Genomic DNA, 16,255 nt, shown 5'->3' on the forward strand with positions numbered 1-16,255 from the left:
TTAACCACTATATACTACCACTTCTCCTCTGGGGGCAAGGGAGTGCAGAGCCTCAGATATGGGTTGACAGGTGCTTTTCAGTAAACTTTTAGCCTAACAATGTCCTGAGCAGAATGAAACAAGACAGGCACAGAGGAAGAGCAACATGTACAATGGCTGATTAGAGCTGAGCCTGACACTTTGGGGAGAACCAGCAGATCATGGGAAGGACCCAAGGACTGAGGAGAAATGCAGCTGCGGCCAGGTTGGCTAGTTCCCGTAAGTCAGGATCTGGGACTGGCGCCTTTAGGTGTCTGTGGCTGAGTCAGTGGCAGAGGGCCAGGCGAGCCCAGGCAGCCTGTGGGCTATTACTAAATTAGGAAGAAAGAGCCGTTGGGCTCTCCAGGAAGCTCCCTGGACAGGTGGGCAGTGGACAGGCCTCTGGTGGGCAGCTGAAAATGGGCTGTTCACAAACACAACTGGCTCTCATTTGGGCCTTTCAGTGCACTGTAGGAATGTCACAGAGTCTGAGCAGTGGGGAAGCCTCCCTGATGCCAGTGGCCACCCCCCTCCCGGCCCCCAGGGGTCTAAGTAAAACAGGAGAATCCAAGGAGCTTTCATCCCAATCCTTTATGAACTCTTTGGGGAGGTTTTTCCTTGAAAAAAGCATACCCTCCTGACTGGTTTTTGAGAAGGGATTATATAGGATGCTGGGCATCACAGATGAACATCAGACCATCCAGGCAGGACAAATTGGGATGATGGTTGCTTTTTATAACCTGGCAATGAGGTTCCTGCAATAGCAGATTTTGATTTAGAAAATCATTCAAAGGTTTAGCTTGGTTTGATTGTGTCAGTATTAGAGTGTAAGACTTGGAAAGAGAAGAGAGAAAATAGTGACAGGAGTACGTGGCTTCCTGGGGAGAAAATGCCCCAAGTACCTCAAGAATTAAGCCACTAATCTGGCCATGCTCCTCACTGGATGCTGCGTCTCCAGTCAATTCCCCATGGAGAGGGGCTTCTCGGCTTTGGTTTCCTCTCTTTCTTTTTTTTGTATCCAATTTTCTGCAAGGCTTGTGGAAGGGCTTAGCCAAGTAGTTTCTCACCTGTGGCACTACTGATACTATCTCAGGCTGGCCTGTGGGATCTGCCCTGAGCATCGTAGGATTTTAGCAGCATCCTTGGCCTTGGCCCAGTAGGTGCCGGTAGCATTCCCCAAGTTCTGACAAAATGTCTCCAGCATGCCCTAGAGGGGGGAATCACCCCCAGTTAAGAGCAACTACTTAGAGCAGGAGACAGTCCATTTTTCCTGCTGAAAGTACCACATTTCCCACTTGGCAGGTGAAATGATGTGTTACCTCCTGCATCTCCTGCTCCTTAAAAGAAAAAAAAAAAGAAGAAGAAGAAATTGGCAGTGGAGTCAGTTTATCAGTGCTGTCTGATGTGGCTGCATCGCTTGATGTCCTTTTGGGGACCTCAGGGACCAAATTGTCCCCTACAAAAACCCAGAGTAAAAAAAACTAAGCAAGTAAACAAACCAACCAACCTCCATCACCACCACCATAAGTGACAAAAAGCTGGCAAATAAACCAGGACAGGAGGCTTAGGAATTTTATTGAAAATGGCCACGTGATTAGCTCCAGGGCCCCGCTTCAGAGGCGCTCTCTGGAGGCCTGTCTGTGTAGAGTTGGCCTGGGTGTTGATATGTGAAGAGGCTGAGAACATGTGGCATAAACATCGACTGCTATTGTTTGCCATTTACACTCAGCATGTGTAATGCGGCAGGAATGGCTCCCCGCTGCATGTGACTCCCCTCCAGCCGGGTATGCGGTGTGCTGGGACCTCTTTCTCTTTTGCTCACTTCTTCGCTTGCAGTCTCCCTCCTCTGCCCCTTCCCAGAACCTTAAGTGGACGCTTGTCATGACTGGCATGCAGAAAACTGGTAGAATGTCATTGGAATGTTATAGGCAGGCAAATGAGCGACACCCAAAATGACCCCCGGCTCCGGTGGCCTCAGGTAAGCATTCAGTGCTGGGCGCTCCGGTCTTTTTCCAAAAGGTAAGGTTGCGTGGTGTCACCCTACCTTTCCCCGGGAAAGGTTCCTTTTTATTCTCTAGTCCAGGCAGCACTTCTGACCATGTTCTTGGCGCTAAGCATTTGTGCTGTATCCCCACCCCATCCTGTTTAAAAAAATTGTAATAAACGATTCACAGCGACAGGGTAAACATGTGACCTCAGACATCTCCCTGTGACCCCGGTGATCCCAATGTCAGCATGTCTAGATGCTCTTTTTACGCTGGTTACTAAACTCTTTTATAAACAAAGTCGCGTGGCCACAGGAAAACTGATTGCGCGACCACCAGACCTGAGGGAATGGAAGGGGACGTTTTCGGAATCCTGAAATCTTATGAATGGTGAGGGTCTCTTAAAGTTGAGACGTTTTGTGTTAGTTGCTGGAATTTGTCAGTGATGGAAAATGAACGTTTGAAATGTCTTCCATCTGTTGAGTGCAGTCAGGCTCCTGAATGGGGAGAGGAGCGCCGTGTTAGAAGTTAGAGAGCGGGGGATATTTTGCCAAATAAAGAGGGCTTGAAAGCACCTCGGAAGGAGCCATACTACGCATTTCAGTTACTATTAAGTACTTGAAGTAAAGTTAAATTGCAAAACAAAACTGTTTTAATAGCCTCCAAGCAAGCAAGCATATAAACATCTCTTGTGAGTTCAGGGGACATATTTGGAAATAGATGTGATGATCTGTTAGCAGGCTCAAGCACACCAACATGACTCACCTCGTATCTTTATCTGATGTAATTAAAAGTAGCTTCAACACATTCAGGAGCGGAGTATACTGGTTTTCTCCCTGCAAAAACAAACCCACACTCCTAAAAATGGCGCATATGATGGATCTTACATCATGGGAATTTTTTTTAACCTTAAAAAAAATCCCATTATGTAGCTTTGCCATTGGTTTCTGCCTTGTATGTATTGGAATCTCCCCCCATCGCCCCCCTTCTCTGCATGTCTTGGCAAAGATGTCAGAAAACAGAAGGGGAGAGGGTTAATATTTTCACACACTTGCCCCCTCCCCCACATGCATACACTAACAGCTGCCACATATGATTTTGTGGAATTTGATATTTCGAATGAAATGACTTCCTTGTTTTCCATAGTAATGTAATAATCAATTTTACCATAAAGGACTGTGTTCATGTCCAGTCTTGGCTGCTCCTAATTAGCAATGCATGGGGTAACAGGGGAAAGTGCTGGAAAGCAGTTTTGAGTGAAAAGTCAGCCATGGAGTTTTAACCATTCTTGCCTCAGCCAAGGCAGTTCTCAGTCTGCTTGGATGATGACCACAGGGTTCATTTGTTATGATCTGAGAAAATATCTAGAATGGCATGTGCGAATGCAATGGAGATTGGCCTATGCTTCTAACTGTTGTTTCTTTTTGTCTTTTCTCTCCTCTCTGCAGTAACTTTTATATGGCCACAGCTGTGTAAGATAGAGTTAAAAGCCATCTACATATATTCTCTGCCTTGGGGGGCACCTGTATTTTGTTGTCTGTAGACAGAAAGACATGTTTCTTTAGGCACCAGAAACTTCCATTGACCTTGGGAAATTGATGTTTTCTCAAATAAATAGTTACATGGTATATTATGAAGTTCCAAATCTGATAGTCTCATTTGCTCCAAGGGACTTAAAAGAAACAATGCACATACCCAGTACACACATGGAAACATACACCTCATACTTCACAGTGAAACACTTAGCATTTTCTGCTAAGGTCTACATTCTCGTGTGCTTGGAGACAGTCATAAATTCAAGTGAGTTGCATAAATATTTGTTCACTGCCTCTGGTTTGCTTGGTGCTGAGCCAGACAGATACTCAGGCATTGGAAAAATTTTAGGATGTGGATGATCTCTTCAAGGGGTTTATAATTTAGAGTCACCTCCAGAAAATGTCACCTGGCTCTGCAGCAGGAACTGTATACTGGGAGAAGTCTTGTCACAAAAGAATATTTATTTAGGTGTGTGAAAGATGCTTTAGTACAGGTAAGAAATACTGATTTATTGCACACTGTGTTTGTGACCCGTTGTGGGCTTATAAAAACTTCAGTGTTTATTCTCAAGTATAACTGAAAACAAATGGTCATTCTGTTTGTAGTGACAAAAATGTCTTGTGGGGATTAAACTAATGAAGAACAGATTCATTCTATTCCTTTGTAGATTGGTGAGTTTCAGATTTTGCTCCACAGTAGTTCTCCTGGGGAGCTACTAAAAATCCCAGTATCTAGAGTGAATCAGAATCTCTGGAGATGTGACCCCAAGCATCCGTCTTTTCTAAAACATCCCAAGTAATTGTAATGTCACCAAGTTTGATATAGTGATATAGATGATATTATTAAAAAAATCATTTTAATCTCATGTGTGTTTGGAAAGTAACTTTCCCCTAATGATGCTGCAGCTTGACTAAAGAGTTTTTGGCATTCTGGAGTCTGACCCTTCTGTTCTCTGCATTAGTGTGCTCATTGTGAAGGTGCTAGGCTTTCTGTTCAGCAAATCTGATGACATGATGCTGAGCCAATCAACTAACTAAATTACCTGCATTTTTATGAACTTGAGTGTTTTGATTCCAGAAGGCCACATGTTGTTGAACATGTCAGCTGAGTCCCTTAAAGGAAGGCAGATATAAGAGTAATTATATGTGCCCCTGAAATTATTTTTGCAGTGTCTGTAAGACCCATGCAGAAGGAAGTCCCTTTGGGTGTACTGGGCAGCTAGTAGATAGAGGTGGCTCCTTAAAAATATAGCTGTTACTCAATTTCTTATAACTCATCATAGCTTCTGAGACTTGGAAGGTAGGTTCAAGATTTTCTCGTTCAGTGCTTCTCAAAGTGCAGCATCCTTATCAATGGGACTTGTTAGAAATGCATATTCTCAGGCCCCAGCCTACACCTGAGGCCCAGGACCCGGGGGTGAGCTCAGCACCTTTGTTTTAAGAAACCCTCCTGATGCTCACCATCCTTGACAATCTCTGCTCTGGTTTCACCATATAATTTTACAGGCAAGTCTGTTAAGTGGCAGCTAATGTCTCTCTCTGAAGTCCCCTAGGACTAGAGGAGCAGTAGAGGCTAGAAACCCAAATTTCTCAGGGACAAAATCTACCTCTAAACCATAGCCAGGTTATCTTAACTTTTCCAGTGTTATAATGAATAGCTTTAAGACAAAACCCTCCATCCTAAACTCATAAGGCATAAAGGAACTGTAAGGGTCTCATTTGGCTGTCCCATTTCACAGATGAGAAAATTAAGGTCTGCAGGGTGGAGTGACTACAATAGGATGTATGGTTATTGGTGGCACAGCCTGTGTAAGGAGCAGGTCTACTTAAAACCATAGCAGAACCTCTATCCACCACCTCTGCCCCAACTACCCAACCTCTTCACATTCACATGGACTCCTAGTTTTGCCTTAAAACACATTGTTTAAAATGCCCAGATTAGCAGTAAGACAACTCTAGAAAAGACCAACTATATTGACTAAGAATTTTAATTCTTCAAAATTAATCTAAAATTTTATTTTGATTTAAAATGGGCTTGAATTCTATAACCATCCTGTTCATTTACCAGAAAAATCTCAGTGATATAAAGTACTGAAAATAAGGTTTAGTGAACACAGGGGCCATTCCTGGAGCATGTGTTTCATCTCAGAATCATGTAGATTAGACATTTATATTTCCTCAGATTATACACTGAAGTTGCATTTTCTTTAGATTTAGTTAAAGGGAAAAATGTGGCAACAAATCTGTTTGTTGAATATTTAGAGTTTTATACTTGATGATGCAATTGGTGGTATTTACATAATTTTGACAGTGTCCAAAGCCTGAACCTAATCCACATTCTCTGCAGAGCTTTATCTTCAAAGCTTTGTAGCAACATACACACAGATCATTGAGCCAGGAAAACAAATTGAGAACATGATACACAACTATTATCTCCACACACATTTATTTGGAGCAGGTGTGTTCATGTATAGAGATGTTCACTGGTTCCACATGCCTACCAAGTGCCAGGCACTGTAATGTGAAATAGAACACTTAATACCTGCCTTCAAAATGATCAAGGGGTGCTAAAGACAGCAGATGAGAGATTGAGTACCCACTTATGAGAGAGGGTGGTAGGAGTTAGAAGAGAGTATAATTGAGGCTTGTGGAGCAGCAAGGCATTATGGGGGATCATAGAAGGGGCACCAACTCACATTCTGAATGGGGGCAGGAGTCATTGAAGGCTGCCTGGAGGAGGTGCCATCTGATTTGCATATTGAAGGATTATAGTTACTGAGGTGAGGGGGAGTAGGGAAGAGGTTGTCCCAGAAGAAGGAACAGTGCATGTTTGTGCACAGTTGTCCTTCATTGGCAGTGGTGGCCTGTAAACGCCTCAATAGTTCATTTGCATGTATAAACATTAGCATTTGTCTTCTTAGAGTACTTGTATAGCAGTTTTAAAATATTCATTTCAAACAGCTTGTTTTCCAAGACTCCTACATTCCCCAGAAAAGTTTGCTGGGTGAGAGGTCATCATATCTAATGTTACTGAGAAAATGGGAAGATCTGTCCTAATCTCAGAAGTAAAGCCAGCTCCCGCAATTTTAGCCTTCACAAAACTGGTGAAATTCTGCCCAACATGAATTTCCTTGAAGAATTGTGTTTCAGGCAAACCTATTCCAGCTCTGAATGGATTCAAGCTGCATTTTACTGTGAAAACCTGGTTCTGTCTGAGGAATGCCTTTGTAGAGAAGACCCTCTCAGAATGAAGCACTTTTAGTATTTTATTTACTAAATCATCATGGGTAGAGTTAAGAGAGCCTCTTCTTGTGCTGAACTGCTTGCTGAAGAGAACAGAGATAGAAGAAATTCAATTTTTCATGCTGGATGACCTGCAACACATGAATCTGAACCAAGCCATATATATATAAATGGCTTCCTTAAAAGCATTCCCAGGAGCTTAAAAATAACTTACTTTGGAGTATTACTGCTAATTATTATTCAGTATTATTCAGTTATCATCACCATCCTCCTCCTCCTCATGCTTTGCAGAGCACCTGCACATCTGTGATCTTTACAACAGTTTGCAGAGCAGACGTTAGTATCTCCTTTTGACAGATGAGGAAATTCAACCTTAGGGTCATCAGATTTCAAAGGTGGAAGAGATCTTGGAGATCCTTGCATCCAGCCTTCTCATTTTGCAAAAAGGGAAGCTAACTGCACTACAATCCCACAAGGAGTAAATGGTGGCTCCGGGAACAGTCCTGGCTCTTCTCATTTCTAGCTCACCAATTTTGTCACTCCACCATGCTGCCTTCAATCTTCAGGGTATTAAGACAAACTTGGGGAAAATATGCATTTTTAGGAGAAATATTATTGAAACTAGTCCTACTGTTTTATGAGTACATGCAGGTATAGAAACAATCTTATTTTTATACTTTTCCAACATATAGAAAGATACAGATAGACAGCTATATAGATGCACACACCAATGTGGCTGTCACTGGGGAGATGGAGGTGGAATTAGACTTTCAATTCCATATTTTTTTCCAAAAAAAAGCAGAGTTTCAAAGGGACTTCTGCTTTATCTCTATAATTTTATTATTTATTTTTTTATTTATTTATTTATTTTGAGAGGGCATCTCTCATATTTATTGATCAAATGGTTGTTAACAGTTAACAACAATAAAATTCTGTACAGGGGACTCAATGCACAATCATTAATCCACCCCAAGCCTAATTCTCATCAGTCTCCGATCTTCTGAAGCACAACGAACAAGTTCTTACATGGTGAACAAATTCTTACATAGTGAATAAGTTCTTACATGGTGAACAGTACAAGGGCAGTCATCACAGAAACTTTCGGTTTTGATCATGCATTATGAACTATAAACAATCAGGTCAGATATGAATATTCGTTTGATTTTTATACTTGATTTATATATGAATCCCACATTTCTCCCTTATTACTATTATTTTTTAAATAAAATGCTGAAGTGGTAGGTAGATGCAAGATAAAGGTAGAAAACATAGTTTAGTGCTGTAAGAAAGCAAATGTAGATGATCAGGTGTGTGCCTATAGGCTAAGTATTAATCCAAGCTAGACAAGGGCAACAAAACATCCACAGATGCAGAAGATTTCTCTCAAAACAGGGGGGGTGAGGGTCTAAGCCTCACCTCTGTTGATCCCCAATTTCTCACCTGATGGCCCCCCTGCGACTGTGCTATAATTTTATTTTTTTTGATAAAATATATCTGAGGCAAAAATAACCATATAGTACCATTTGTTACCTTGGGGGTGATGGGCAATGAATTCATAAGTATTTGTTATATTCTTCATTTTTTCATTTTCAAATTCAAAACAAAACAAATATGAATATTTAAAAAGAAATAATCACCTACAATACCATCATTTTATAAAATAAAGGATATTTTAAAGAAAGAAAATTGGTTCATAAAGAAGGAAAAGGAAAAAGCTAACATTAGGTTCTTGGTGGTTAAATTGACATGAATTCTCTTTGCTTTAAGTCTTTCCTGTTATGACACTAGCAGAACATGCATTCTTTTCTCTGAACTTGGTGCATTATGTTTGCTTTTGCATATTTAGAGCGCGTCTAATATCTCCAGCAAGAAAGGCAGACCGTTTTTTGTCAGTTATGAAACCACTAGTTGCCCCTTTGTGACTGCATGTCCCTCTGTTCTGAGAATCTTTTTCTGACTGATGAGAGTGGTACAGAGTACAGTGTGGACCAAAAGGTTGATAATATGATACCAGATGTATTATTTAAAATCATGTCTTGTATGTGCTAAGCTTAATATATTGTAGTAATCATTTTGCAATAAGTGCACATATTAAATATACACATATCAAGTCATTACATCGTAAACCTTAAACTTACACAGTGTTATAGCTCAGTTATAGATCAATAAAACTGGAAAAAAAATACTGTGACAAGTTGGGAGAAAAACCACAGAGTAAAGGAAGAAAGCTTTATATTTTAGTACCCTTACATTAAAAACAAAAAAAACAAGAAAACACAAGCCAAAAAATCACATCCAAGCAAGTAGGGCCAGTGATGTGGTTTTAGAAGTTCCCTTTAATGGACATGTAAACAGAGGATAAAATACTGACCTTACAATAAAAAGGCTCTCGTTCAAGTCCCAGCCCAGTCCCTCGTTCACTGTTTGTCCTCAGGTGTTTCACCCGACCTTTCTTGGTCTCAGTCTAAACACACACTGGAAATGTCGTATCTGACTTACCTCACCCTGTGGTAGTCCTGAAGCTCATATAGCTAACAAGGTGAAAACACTTACTAGCACTCCAACTGAAAAACATGAGGCAGAAGAGATGATAGGATTACTGTTGCTGTATGAATCATTCCAAGAGGTGCCGTGGTGGTATGAGTCATCATATGGCAATGTCATGGCTAAGGCGCCAATATGGGATAATGCCAGCATTGACCCAGTAATCCCGAAATTAGTCACAGAGGCCTCTCTGGCTTTCATTCAGCAGCCCTATTGTTACCAAGAAGACCACACTATCAAAAAAGTGGGTGATTTCACCCTTCTCCCTACCATGATGAAGGCTCACTTGATGCACGTTGATAGGGACGTGACCCACTGTAGGGCTGCATTGGCCCTGAGGAATGAGGGAACCGAGGTGCCAGCTCCGGTTCTCCCCTGTGTAGCTGTGTGACTTGGGTTGATTCACATAGTATGTCAACTTTATTGGGTTTCACTTTTTCCCGCTGTAGAATGAGTGGGTTAAACTAAATGGTCTCTAAGGCCTCTTCTTACACTTAACATGTGTGATCATTAGCACGAGATTGAACTTTTGCCCTAATATTACTGGGGTATCACAGTCTCTTTGTAACCTGACCCTTAGGGACTGTTCCCTGTGGTTCACATCTGGAACTAGCTTCTAAGAGCATTACAGGAAGGTCCAGAATTGATGAGTTGAAGTTCAGCTCCCAGGAGACGGTGGAAGAGCAGGTCAGCAAAGACCTGACCCTGAGCATTTGACTTTGCCACCCTATAAACGTCGGACCAAACCTGGAGAACATTCTTTTGCCTGGTCCTGAGCTCTTCAGCCTGGGTTATATTTTGTATCTTAGCACGTAAGAAGACATGGCACATTCCTGGCCTGGGAAAGGAACTGAGTTGAACTGGAAGTAAATGTAAAATTCCTAATTATCATCTTGGAAGATAGTGTGCCTCCTGCAGAGGTGACTGGACAGGTTGGTGGGGCTGCTTCTGGAAGGCTGAAAATTACCAGGGACGAGCTTGTTGTGAGTCCACATAGATTCATGCTGTTGAACTTTGGCTGCACCCTTGTGGCTACTCCACAGCCCTTTAAGTCTGTCGTTGACTGTGTATCCATTCACCAAGCAGCTGTTGTAACTCTGTTCCCCGCACAGCCCTGCTTCCTCCCCTCCTTGCAGATGCCCACCCTTACTTTTCCCTTCCTTTCTCTCCATATTTACATCTACTCATGTCTTCCTCTCTAAGGATGATGTCATCTCTCTGCCTTGGCAGGGCCCACCTGCCATCTGCACTGATGGCAACAGGGATAGTAATGGGAATGACAGTGGTGGGAAGGCTAGTAAAGCAATGGTCACTGCTGCATTTGTTCAGTGAACGATTGCTGTGTGCCAGGAGCTGTGTGGACCAATTTACGGATGCCCTGTCATTGAACTCTCAGAATGAGCCTAGAGCTTAGATACAGCCAGCCCTGCTTTAACGATGAGATCCCTGAGGCCGAGAGGAGTAGTTGTTGCCTACAGTTCCCAGCTCACAAATGGCGAACTGGAATTCACCCCCAGGTGGATACAAAGTTTGAAACCTTAGCCCCTGACCATGCTGCGTCTCAGTCCTGTCCCAGTGCCTGGCTGCAGAGCTGTCTGGTGCTCCATAAATATGGCTGAACTGATTTTAACTCATTCTGCCCTGAATCCTGAGGGCAATGTGATTATCACCAAGGATGTAAATAATAAATACCGCTTCCTCTGTAGAAGGATGTTTTCTGAAAGGGGAGGGTGTATTGTGATCACACAGAAAATGTTCTCTTTTCAATAATCTTCCAGCCAGTGCCACACACTTGTATCTATATGGCACCTAGCAGTTTGCAGAGCATTCTGACAGCTCTTTACTTCCTTAACCGCACATGAACCCTCATAAGTAAATGAGAAAAGACTGTGCTTTCTTGTAAATGAGGACACTGAGGTTTAGGGACCTCAAGTCTGGTGTCCACTGTGACACAGCTGACAAGCACTGAGTTAGGAATGGAAGCCAGGAGGCCTGACTCCTGCAGCTCACAGCCCACTGGGCACTCACTATACACTCCCCTTGCCTCGAAGTGAGAGAAGACTAGAGAACAATTGTATCTTTAATACAGATCCCCTCGTTCTAGGGGGATAAGTAGAGCCACTGCTTAATGTGGCGAAAATGGCCTGTTAGGTGCTGAGGTAGGACAGGTGTCTCAGTTGATTAGAAGCCCCCCAAAGCCCTACTCTGAGGCCTAAGGCATTATATCCCCCTGCTCACAGGAGCACCTGAGTGGCCAGAGCTGGATCTCTGAACCTGTAAAAGGTTGTCATGCAGCCCACACCCTTGTGGGGGCTCTACCTGCACCCCACTTACACTTTGGCCTCATGGCCATGGTATGGGGTTCTTACTCCACCCGGGGTGGACAAGCATCATGTTTCCCAAACCTCCAAGAAGCACGTTTCCATGGTCAGCAGATACACCAAAGTGCCTGCCGGAGTTCCCCCTGTAGTGACCCCTTAGCTCCAGCTGAGAGTCAGTCCACTCTACAGAGAAGATAAAGAGTGGCAGGGGGCTGTAGAGGGCAACCATTTGAATTACATGCAGGTTGTTCAAGTAGGTTGGCTTTCTTATTACATTATTTTTATTAAGCTAGTAAAGGAAATGCATTGGTTCATGGACAGAAAAGTCCAAGCAGATCCAGGGGTAGCTGGCTCAAGATGTCCCTGTGAGGTCATCCAGAAACTGTCCGTGTCCCTGTCTCCAGGTAATATCTTTGGGTTGGTTTTAATGTCCAGCAGGCTCTCCTTAAGTGGTGGCTTAAATTCAACCGCTTTACCAGTCCAGGCATGACAAAACAGTACCTCTCTCCTGATTGCTTCAATAAAATGTCAGGGTGTGTCCATCCCGGAGCCAATCATGGTGGCCAGGGGGCTGCAACTGGCCAGGTCTGCATCACCTAGGAGGAAGACTACCATTCCCAATTTATGGATAAGAAAATTCTGAGGGTCAGAAAAATAAAGCGACTTACCCTCATCACACAACAGACAAAGGGAAGCCCAGGTCTCTGACCAAGGTTCACCCTGCAGCTGCCTTTCACCAACAGCTGATGCATCTTTTCATCTGTAGGTAGAGTAATCAGTCCAGAATGTTCACAACTCTTTGTTCAGAGTTCAGGCACAGCCCTTTTCTCTGGTTTGTCATGTTTCTCTAACACATCTGCAGCTTGAACCACTTCCTCCCGCGCCCTGCTGTTCTGGGCTTACCTCAGTCAGACATTCATTACTCTCAGTGTTGACCTGTCTCCCTGCCATCTTGGGAAGGTTTCTCTTTCTCCAGCTCGGTGTCCCTCCCACCTGGCAATGTCACCTGGCATATAATAGATGCCCAATCCACGTGGGCTGAATGAACAAGCTTGTGAATGCTCCTTTGGCCCCTTTGGCAGCTTCAAAGCTGCGGCCCCACAGCCTCAGCCTGTCTCAAGTGCTCTCTCTTCCTTTCTGAACCAGGTGAATTAGGTCACAAAATCAGCACCCTGAAAAAGTCAGCACCCTGAACCAAGGAAGGACATTGCCATACTCCTTGTGCCCAAATACTACTCCATTATTGCATCCTGCTTGGGACTTAGAATAAAATGTGAAGGAGCTTTGGGACAAATAATGAGCATTATCAAGCTGGGACAGCTATTGGGCTCTCTCTGCCCTGGTGGATACAGGATTGCACATCCTTTCACACTATGGAATTAAACCATTAGAAAGAGTTTTCATCTGGGTCTACAAAATCCTCCAGCATTATAAATGCAACTAGTTCTTCTTTGTGTTATATTTTCAAAACTTGAGAGAAATGCTGTTTTCATGAAAACACACACACACACACACACACACATATACACCGCTTTCTAAATGAGCAGGGAACCAGAGTTTCTAATGTAATTATGCACTGTTAATTCTTTGTAGCAATTCCTGGCTCAGGAAGGAAGCCTCAGGCCTGGGGCAGTGGGCCCCATAGAGGACTGGCCCACTCAGGCAGCAGTGTGGAGTGATGGGTATCCCAGCTCTGTTCCCAGTGCCCCGGTCACATGACTCATGGTGCTGCTGACCATCCCAGCCAGAGCCCTGCAGACTCACTGCCACACCCAGGCTGGGGGCAGAGAGGACACGGCCCGGTGCCTAGGACCTTGCCCCCCACCAGCTCCCAGACACGGGGCATCCCTTTGTCACCATTAGCACATATGGGGCCTCCGAGGGGACCTGCGTCTTTATACCTCCCTGATGCTCAGTGAGTGCCTTGCAGACTGAAGGCAGTCAGTGTCTCTTGGAATGGAGGGGAGGATCACAGATAAATATGGGCAGATGATTTGGTGATGAAATGGATAGTTCTGGAGCTTAGTGAAGGCTTTGGAGACAAAGCTGTTCCATCAGGCACCCTTGGTTCTCATTTAGGTTTTACTGCCACCCTGCTGTGTGGCTTGGGCACCACTGTCTTTGCCCGCAAGGGGGGTGAATTAGTTGATCCCTAAGGGTCTGCACTTAGCTTTCCCAGGTTGCTGGTGCCCCAATTGGGTAAAGAAAGTTGACTTTGAAAATCAAGAGACCTGTGGGTTTTTCTGGGTCCTGGCTAAGTTCCCAGAGGGTCTTTAGACAACGGGTCAGATGGTCTGTGCTCCCAAGGACCTCTGGGGGCAGAATTTTTACCACAAGGTCCAGCCGTGTGCCCATGCCCATCACTGCCTTCTAGAGTGGAATCCTTTCCTGCATTTCCTTTCTTGTGAATTGCATTGGTCTCCTATTGCTTCCGTGACATATTACACAAATGTAGTGGCTTACAACACAAGCTTCTTATCCTATGGCTCTGGAGGTCTGAAATCCACAGTCAGTCTCACGGGCCAAAGCCAGGGTGTCAGCAGAGCTGGTTCCTTCTGAAGCTCTAGGCAAAAACCCGTTTCCTTGCCTTCTGAGTTTCTGGAGACCACCTGCATTTTCTTGACTCATGGTCCTTCAAAGCCAGCCACCTAACATCTTCTCTCCTCTCCGACCTCTGCTTCCATGCTTGTATCTTTTCTCTCTGACTCTGATCCTCCTGCCTCCATTTTATAGGGACTCTTGTGACTACATTGGGCCTACCTAGATAACCCAGGATAATCTCTGCATCTCACCATCCTTAATTTAATGACATCTGCTAAGTGTCCTTTACCATGTACGGTAACATTCACAAGTTCTGGGGTTAGGATGTGGATCTCTTTGTTGGGGGGATGCCACTCAGCCTGCCACAGGAATTGGCCATTCAGTTTCAAAACAGAGACTGGGCCAGGGAGAAGAGGGTATTGCGACTCCTGCTTTGGGATGGGGAATTGTAGGTGGTCTTCCAACCAGAGGGCTAGTGACTCCACGAGATTGCGGTTTAAGCACCATATAACAGTAAAATCCATTTGCTTTCTAGGTAGGTTTATTGTCCTTTTTGAATGTTTAAGGGCCTTGATCCACAGAAATGTATATTCTCAGAAGAGGGGCCCACATCTTAAAGCCACCACGTTCTGATAAGCCGCGTCCATCATCCTCCTTCTTTACTCTATTCTCAGCAGTTACTGAGCTCCCACCACGCATGAAGCAGTGTGCTGGGGAAATGAGAGACTCTCCCGGAGTGCAGCCTTCCCTCCTGGAGCTTATGTCTAGTGGAGGGAGAAAGACACATACGCAATCATTTTTAACACAAGGCAGGATGTGCTGATGCAACACTGACAAGCTGAGGTGGTGGGGAGACAGGAGGGTGACAGCAGTTCTGGCCCTGGAGTTGTCAGATCATATGCCCCAATTTTTGGCTCAGAAATATCACTATATGCACCTAAATTTTGGGTTATTAATTCTTCTAGGCTAAGAATCTTAGGCCCCTTTTTTTTTAATAGGCTCATGTGTCTTTTCCTCTTTATCTACAGGTTTTTGGTTCAAAGACAGTATCTAGCTCTGACAATTCATGTGAAATCACTTCCATGCAAGGTCGATACAAGTTGGGGGCAATAGAATTTACTATGCAAAGTGGCAGTTGGAAAGAAAATCTAGTTAATCTTATTTCATGTTGGATCTGAATGGGGAAAGGTTGGTCACTTGTGCCATACTCAGAAAAGCATTCATTCTGCATGGCTGACCTACAAATACCCAGCCAGGTTGGCTTTCCTTGTTGGAAAGACAGCTCTTCCTCGCATGTCTTTTCAGAGGCAAAGGGGAATCTCCAGCAAGAGCTCGCTGCAGCCTAGAACACAGTTTAAGAAAATACAGCTGACTTCTGTGGGAAAACAAAACCAACCTTGTCTTAGTCTGGTCATGGAAACCAAGTTGGCACCTCATTATCACCTGTTAGCAAGGACAGGCTGTGTTGTAGACAAACCTGGGAGGAAGCATTGGCCCTGTGTGGGCAGGGTTTTGAGTTAAGCTTAATTGCTCTTCTAAAGCTCAGTTACTTAATACTATACAAGTAAAAATCTATCATCAGACTCTTGACCATCCCCTCTTCCTTTCATATTCTTGCCTAGGTAGACAATTAGCACCTCCCCAGCTCTGGTGCTGCCATGACTTGTGTCTGGGCCACACGGGGGCCACCAAGGCTTGGCTGCAACCAGCACAACTACCCAGAAGAGAAAAGGGCTGCAACTATCTTTAACCTTGACCTCCCCAGCCCCCCAATATCTTAAAATGCAGCCAGCCTGTTCTGTCCCTGGAGCACAGCGGAACTGCTGGCTGGGTGTTGGTAGTGTCTCCTTAATGACTTATAAGAAATTCTTGCTTTCTCACAGAACAGGAGAGAGTAAGCCAAAGTCATTTTTATCTGGCTCTGAAATGTGTTTCATACTTGTATTTGAATGTGGGTGTGTCTAATGTTCTGAGAACTGACTTCAAACTGAATAGTGAAGCAGCCCATGAAGAGGTATTCAGAGAAAGCTGAGAAGCTGCATACTCAACCACCTGTCCGCCTTCTTCT

General features: G+C 44.0%; 1 protein-coding gene and 1 long non-coding RNA gene across 3 annotated transcripts in view; one reads left to right on the top strand and one right to left on the bottom strand.

Annotated features, from left to right (window-relative positions):
* RBM20 (RNA binding motif protein 20) overlaps window positions 1-16,255 on the top strand; it is a 177,334-nt gene that overhangs the window by 108,135 nt on the left and 52,944 nt on the right. The gene's annotated exons all lie outside the window — the stretch shown is intronic.
* On the bottom strand, window positions 1,574-9,287 carry LOC118919135 (uncharacterized). 2 transcript variants are annotated; one of them, XR_005027377.2, is made up of 5 exons: window positions 9,153-9,286; window positions 6,996-7,153; window positions 6,741-6,864; window positions 2,769-2,839; window positions 1,574-2,500 (listed from the first exon to the last, which is right to left on the bottom strand). It is a non-coding gene; the product is annotated as an uncharacterized LOC118919135 (long non-coding RNA). The 2 variants fall into 2 exon arrangements; XR_008999015.1 differs by lacking the exons at window positions 6,741-6,864; window positions 6,996-7,153 and having other exon boundaries at window positions 9,153-9,287.

This window comes from Manis pentadactyla, chromosome 8 (genome assembly GCF_030020395.1).
Source record: "Manis pentadactyla isolate mManPen7 chromosome 8, mManPen7.hap1, whole genome shotgun sequence".
In the NCBI taxonomy this organism is placed as follows: Eukaryota; Metazoa; Chordata; class Mammalia; order Pholidota; family Manidae; genus Manis; species Manis pentadactyla.